We start from the raw sequence: 7,705 nt of genomic DNA on the forward strand, positions 1-7,705 counted from the left end.
TAATAGAGCTGAGCCAGGAAAATTATATAAATAAAATCCTAAAGAGATTCGGATGCGAAGACGCGCATCCTCAGAGAACTCCAATGATTACAAATCAGGTGGCTCATAGAGCAAGGCGAGCAAGAGAAACAGATACCGGTGAGTCAGTGGCAAAAACCGTAAAAACAAAAATTAACGTTCCATTTAGAGAAGCAGTCGGCAGTCTACTTTATCTGGCCGGTGCGACAAGACCAGATATCTCCGATGCAGTCAACATCTTGAGCAGGCACCAAATCGAGCCGACTGAGGAGGATTGGACAATGGCAAAACGAGTGTTCAGATACCTAAGTGGAACTAGAAACTTAAAAATGAGATACCTTGGGAAAGCAAACGGAATAGAAGGGGCTATACAGATGCGAGCTTTGCCGACTGCAAAGGATCCAAAACAACGTGCGGTTATGTGATTAAATTGTATGGAGATGCGATAGCCTGGCGAACTCAAAAACAATCGCATGTGTCATTGTCCACGTGTGAAGCGGAGTACGTGGCTATGAGCGAAGGCAGTAAGGAAATGTTGTCCACTTATAATTCTCTAAAGCAAATTCTGGTGGAACCACTTCTACCCATGACCGTGGTGCGACAATCGAGCGGCGAATATTTCGGTGGAAATAAATGGTGGAAATAAGTTGAGGCACTTAGTGGAAATAAAACAGCACCATATTAAAGAATGCGTGAACAAGGGTATCATGACGGTTAAGTGGGTTAAGTCTAAAGAACAAATAGCGGACATATTCACGAAACCCCTTTCTTTCAGCACACACAAGAATCTATTAGGTGAGATAATGAACAGTATTCTTTAAATCTAAATATGGCGTTGATTTTCAGGGACTAACTGAATGGCGAGAGGTGAGCAAGTGGCAGGTGAGAATCGAGGACGGCGAGCAACAAAAAGGAGAGATAAGACTGACAAACAATAAAAGGAGAGATAAGGCTGATGAGCAACGAAACCAAAGAAGGCGCAACCGAAGGAGGCGAGAGGCGAGACGCAATTGGGAGGGAGTGTTAGAGTGCCGGAAAATTGCATCCTATCTAGTTGCCTCTCTAGGTTACCATCGAGTAGTTCAAGATACAGAACACGCGGCGCTGAGGAGAGAAACTTTCTATTCATTATAAGTCTTGTCTTAGTAAGAGAAACACGTGCGTTAATAAAGAAATATATATCGATACATACACCTAATAAAACAACGTTTTATTATTTACAAAGCCTGCCAGATCATAAAACTAGCACCTATTCATTATTCATTATTTATTTATTCATTCACTCATTCATTTATTCATTTATTTATTCATTTATTCTTTACTCATTATTTATTCATTATTTATCGTTGCATATTTGGGGCATTCGAAGCGCTATGCTTGTCATGAGCGTGTGTGTGTGTGTGTAAAGTATGTATGGGACAGGTCATCGAGGATTGCAGCCTACCAAGATGTGGCACAGTCAACCGGGAAAAGCACTCGCCCCGGGCCCTGGCTGTGCTGAAGAGCACGCCCTGTTAAAACAGGTGAAAACATGGCGCGACCACCCGCTGAACAGGAGCTCCGGTTCCTGGTCGTGGCCGAAGAAAGATGGCCTGTCCTCGTGGAAGGTCAGGTGGGCGTGATGACTGCAAGGATAAGCCACATCATCATTATCAACCAACCATGGTGGACGAAGATGAACACGTCCAACTGTGGAGATACGATGTCCCAGTTCCTGGCCGTGTTGAAGAGCAAGCCCTGTTAAAACAGGTGAACACATGGCGCGATCACCCGTTGAGCAGGAGCTCCGGTTCCTGGTCGTGGCCGAAGCGGAACCCCTGTCCTGGCAATAGTGCTAGGCAGGCGAAGAGGTGGCGCGGTCACGCCGGGAAGATGTCCCCCCGGTGCCGATCGTTGCTGAAGAAAAATGGCCTGTCCTCGTGGAAGGTCAGGTGGGCGTGATGACATCTAGGATAAGCCACATCATCATTATCAACCAACCATGGTGGACGAAGATGGACACAGTCAGCCGTGGAGATACGATGTCCCGGTTCCTGGCCGTGTCGAAGAGCAAGCTCCTGCCCTGGCAGGTGAACACATGGCGCGACAACCCGGAATGGGCTTACTTCGGTTCCTGGTCGTGGCCGAAGAAAAATCCTGTGCCTTACCGTACAGGTTGAAAATGTCCTACCGCTGGATCGGAGGTGCAACGGCGTGGATCCGCAGATGCCCCATGTGCCTAGCGCATGGCGTTTTTGCGGGCGGCCGCAATAACGCGAAATGCGTTGATGTGCCGAAGCGTCGTTGTGGCTATACGCTGGTATTACTTTATGAATTCTAACGAGTGAAAAGGTGCCGGCGGCCCACGTTTGGGGAGAGGTTTTAGTGGGTAGTATGTCCAGCCTCGGGAGTGCCCACTCTGGGCTGCCCGTCTATGTCGCCCCTTCAGGGCTGTGGCCTACTCTTGGGCTAAACTTAACCCTTAAGGGTTGGGTTGCCAGGTTGCCCCCTTCTGGCGTTGCCTCTTTGGGTTTGGCCTCACCTCACGGGCGCCAGGCTGCCCCTTCAGGGCGGACATGAGTACCACACCGCCCGGGTCCCCTCTAGCCGAATAGACGAAAAGGGGAACGAACCCGCGAGTGCGCAAACGCATTTCCTCTTCCAACTGAACAAAAAAAAAAAAAAAAAAGGTTTCAGGGGGACCCACGGACCTGGCCAAGTGAACTAGCTGGGCGGGGAGGTGATACCCCGACGTGGCGCGTCCCAAGGTGGCGGATAGGGGAATGCTCGCCATGCACTTTTCGGAGTGCATGCAGGGTAGGAGTGAAATAAAATAGCGCCCGCGGACCAAACACCAAGGGAAGGAAAACCCATCAAAACCTCCCCTGAGACTGGGGGATAGAATACAGTCACGGTAACCCCTGCCTGTCGTACAAGGCGGCTGAAAGGGGGACGTTTGCTGCTGTCGAAGTAGCCTCGCAGATGACCCGGGGCGATGCCGGTGGGATCTACGGATCCTGGCAGAGCCTCCCTTGCCGGTAAGGCCTGGGTCAGAGAGGCGAAAAGGTGGCTGCAGCGTCGTTCAGTTCTCCAGGGGCCAGGCTGCGTGGCGGTCGGGTGCGGGTAGCGAACCCGGAGTGCCCAAGCAATTACACCGTAACCCAGTGGTCACGTTTCGCTGGAACGGGGGGCTTGCCTTCATTGGAGGGGCCGGAGTTTCCCCGGCGGTCTCTGATGCCCCCGCATCCAGAGAGAGTGAGGTGGACTTGGACTCGGACGAGTCACTCTCCTCGGCAGTATCTCTGGAGGCACGGCGCACGAGCAAGAGGGGTCGCCCGCCGACCACGGACCAGTACGTGTGACTCGCGGCGGCTAAGCAGAGAGTCCTGGATGTCCAGCGACGGGAACTTGACCTGCTGGAGGAGAGGAGGGTGCTCGACCCTAACGAGGACCCTATAGAACCGAGTCGGGGTAGCAGGTCCCTCCCGGACCCTGAGGACCTGGCGGAGGAAGTCAAGTCCCAGCGTCTGCATTAAGGATGGAGTCTTCCCAGAACAGTGGAAGACGGGGCGGCTAGTCCTCAGCCGGAAGGATGGGCGACCCGCCGTCAGTCCCTCGGCCTACCGGCCCATCGTGCTGTTGGACGAGGTGGGGAAGTTGTTCGAGCGAATTCTGGTATCCCGCCTCGTCCAGCACCTGTCCCAGGAGGGTTTCGGCTTGGCCGAGTCGCAATATGGCTTCAGGCGGGGGCGCAGCACTATCGACGCAATCCAGTCGATGCGCTCCCGCTACGACTCGGCCCCGTCGCGGGGCAGGATGGCGTTAGGCGTTAGTCTACACATCGTCAACGCCTTCAACACCCTGCCTCACGGGACGATAAGGAGGGCGCTGATACGCCACAAGGCGCCCCCCTACATGAGGAGGATCGTCGGCGGATACCTGCGGGACAGGATGATTGTGTACAGGGGCCGGGATGGCCAGATGCACGAGAGGGACGTGGACTGTGGCGTATCCCAGGGTTCTGTGAAAGGTACCACACTTTGGGACCTGGGGTACGACCCGGTCTTGCGGGTCGAGCTCCCGACCAGTGTGGGCCTCACGTGCTTCGCAGATGATACGCACGTGTTGGCCGTCGGTCAGGGGTGGAAAAGGACTAGCCGCCGCGCCGAGATTGGCGTCGCTGCCGCTGCCGCGTGGATCCAGCGGCTGGGGCTTCAGCTAGCTCCCCACAAAACCGCGGCGATGTGGTTTCACTCGCCTCGGCGTGGGGTTGCGCCACCGCCCCAGTCGCTGGTCCATGTGAGTGGAGTCGACGTCCAGGTGGGGAAGGGCCACAGGTACTTGGGCCTCCACCTGGACAGCCACTGGCGCTTCGAGGAGCACTTCGGTCGTCTGGCCCCTAGACTAGACAGGGCACGCAACCCGCTTGCCCGTCTACTACCCAATATCGGGGGGCCCAACGAGAAGGTTTGCCGTCTCTACGTGTGGGTCGTGCGGACCATGGCCCTCTATGGTGCGCCCATATGGGCGAACGCCCTGATGGGTTCCCGGCGCAGCCAGCAACTGCTGCGCCGGGCTGAGAGGAGCGTAGCCATCAGGGTAATCAGAGGTTACCGCACCTTTCCGCTACGAAGCGCCGATGACCCTAGCGGGGGTTGTCCCCTTCAAGTTCCAGGCGGAGGGTGACGCCAATGTTTCTGGCGTTTGCGTGCCCTTCGTCTGGACGGGATCCCGCCAGAAGAGATGACAGAAGCTGTTGCTAGGATAAGGCGCCAGGCCCGGCAGAGAGCCCTGGGTCGGGGGTGACGCGAGCTCGTCGAGAGCGGCGCCACCGCCCAGCGCGTGGCCGGAGCAGTCCTTCCAGTGCTCAAGAAACGGAGGGACCGCGGCCACGGAAGGCTCACGTTTAGGACCACACAGGTGCTCACCGGACACGGTTGTTTCGGTGAGTTCCTGCACTGGATCCGGGCGGAAGGGACTGCAGCATGCCATCACTGCGGGGCGTGGCGGGACACCGCGCAACATACCCTGGAGCACTGTCCAGCGTTTGCGCGGGCCCGTCACGCCCTGCGGTGCGAAGTTGGTGGTGATCTCTTGCCGGCGGCACTTGTCAAAGAGATGCTCGCCGGTGAGAATCAGTGGAGGGCGGTGACCGATTACTGCGAGACGGTCATCGCCCTGAAGGAGGAAGGTCGGTTCTGTCTCGACCCCATCCGCAGAAGAAGGAGGGGGCGTCATCGGGGGAGACCCCCTGACGGCGTCACCGGAGGGAGATGGGGCGCTGGGCCGTGAAGATTTTACATACCAGGTCCACCGCCCCCAACGCGGAGAAGAGGATGGGGGGAGCACCCTCTCCCCCTGAAGAGGAGTTCTGTGGGGGGAAACCAGTCACCCACCGGAAGAGGAGCACCGGGGAGGGGCGAAAGCCCCCCCGACACCGATCGCGCGTCCCCGCGAAACTTATGCGGGGCCACAGGGCCGCAGGGGGCCGGGGCTGGGGCCTCGGTGCATTTGCATGCTCCTTGCACGCGGCCCGAGGAGTGCCGTCATCGGGTGTGGCCCCCGATGGGGGCGGAGTTTGGCACGTAGGGGGAGGGCCAAAGCTAGACCCTCCCCCGAGCAAGGCGGCGTCAACGCGCCATGGGTGTTTGGGTCCCGGTGTTGTTCGTCAGAGGTCCCGGGGCCCTCCCAAACACACAGCGTAGGCCACCGTGGGGGTTTTAGCCGGTAAAAATCCGGCACTACCCTCGGCTCCTCCCCAGGAGGGCTGGGGGAGTCTTCCGAAGATTTCCCCCACGTAAAGAAAAAAAAAAGGTTTCAGGGGGAATCCATTGTGGATCTGGGCTGGGCGTCCCCTGTGGCCGGGCGCATGGTGCAAAATTGGAGGGTGGCGGCGAGGGAGACGCTGAGTGATCATCTATACATCATCTTCAGCTACTCCCTCCCCGCCGCACCCAGGCCGGCACGCAGCCCGCCACTGCGGCGCTGGGTGCTGAAGAGGCTGGACAAGGACATGCTGATGGCCGCAGTCCTTGCCGGGCCGGTCGCGCACGTTGAGGGGGAGGCCAAGTGGTTCCGGGAGGTGATGACCGCAATATGCGACACCGCCATGCCCCGGTCCCCGCGCCTGCCCCCCAGGAGGGCGGTGTACTGGTGGTCGGGCGACATTGCGGATCTCCGATCCGAGTGTCGGCACGCCCGGCGCCAGTGGCAGCGCGCCCGAAGGGCTCGAGTCTGCGACACGGCGAGGGAGGATCTGCTGAGGGGCACATACCAGGTCTTCGTGGTAGCCCTGAGGAAGGCCATCAGGGAAGCGAAATCCCGGGCGTGGGAGGATCTCCGGGGCTCTCTGGACGAGGACCCGTGGGGGCGCCCTTACGGGATGGCCATGGGCAAGCTCCGCGCACGGGCGCCCCCGGTCTCGGAGAGCCTAGACCCCCAGCTGCTGACGCGGGTAATAGACACCCTTTTCCCCCGTTCCGGGGGAACGTCGCACCCGCGCCACCAGCAAGGGCCGGCGGAGCCCGTCGCCTGGCCCGCCGACCTGGGGGTCACAGAGGAGGAGCTGGACGATGCCGTCAGAAGGCTCGGGGCCAAGAACACCGCCCCAGGCTTGGACGGCGTCCCCGGCCGCGCCTGTGTTATCGCGTCCGGCGTACTAGGTCCGAGGCTGTGTCGCCTCTTCAGCGCCGCTTTGGAGCAGGGGGTGTCCCCTCGATTTGGAAGGAAGGGAGGCTGGTCCTCCTCCGAAAGGACGGACGGCCCGCAGATTCTCCCTCTGCGTACCTGCCCATTGTGCTGTTGGACGCGGTGGGAAAGCTCTTCGAACGTGTCATCGCAAACCGCCTCGTCCACCACCTGTCGAGCGTTGGCTCCGATCTGGCCGACATCCAGTTCGGGTTTCGCGAGGGTTGAAGCACCATCGACGCTATCCAGCGGCTGCGCACCCTCGCCGAGTCGGCCACGTCCCGAGGTGGGCTAGCGCTGGGCGTCTCCTTGGACGTTACAAACGCGTTCAACACCCTGCCGCTAGAGCGCTGGTTTACCACAACGTCCCCCCGTATCTGCAGAGGATCATCGGGGCTTTCCTGGATGGCAGGTGGATACTGTACACGGGCCGGGACGGTACACTGCAGTGGAGAGAGGTCGACTGCGGAGTGCTCCAGGGGTCCAAACTTGGCCCCCCTTATGGAACGTGGGGTAAAACGCGATGGGGCAGGTGAACCTCCCGCCCGGGGTGTGGGCCACGGTATTCGCAGATGACTACTACCTGCTGGCCACCGGGCGGGACTGGTTGAGCACCTGCCGTCGTGCCGAGGTGGGGGTCGCCATCGTGGGAAGAGCGATCCGGGGGTGGGTCTGGCGCTGGTTCCTCACAAGACCGAGGCCATGTGGTTCTTTGAGTCTCGGCGTGGAGTAGCCCCTCCGGCCCAGCTCTGGCTCGAGGTCGACGGGTGCCGGATCGTGATCGGCCGGGGTCTTCGATACCTCGGCCTCTATCTCGACAGCCACTGGCGGTTCGATGTTCACTTCGACCGCCTGGCTCCCCGATTGGAACAGGTGGCGACCAATCTTGGCCGCCTGTTGCCCAACCTCGGGGGGCCGGGCGTGAGTATTCGCCGCCTATACGTGGGAATCGTCCGTTCCATAGTCCTATACGGGGCTCCGATATGGGCCGGCGATCTGGCGGTCAGCAGGCACAGCTGCA

This window comes from Osmia bicornis, unplaced genomic scaffold, assembly GCF_907164935.1.
Source record: "Osmia bicornis bicornis unplaced genomic scaffold, iOsmBic2.1, whole genome shotgun sequence".
Taxonomy (NCBI): Eukaryota; Metazoa; Arthropoda; class Insecta; order Hymenoptera; family Megachilidae; genus Osmia; species Osmia bicornis.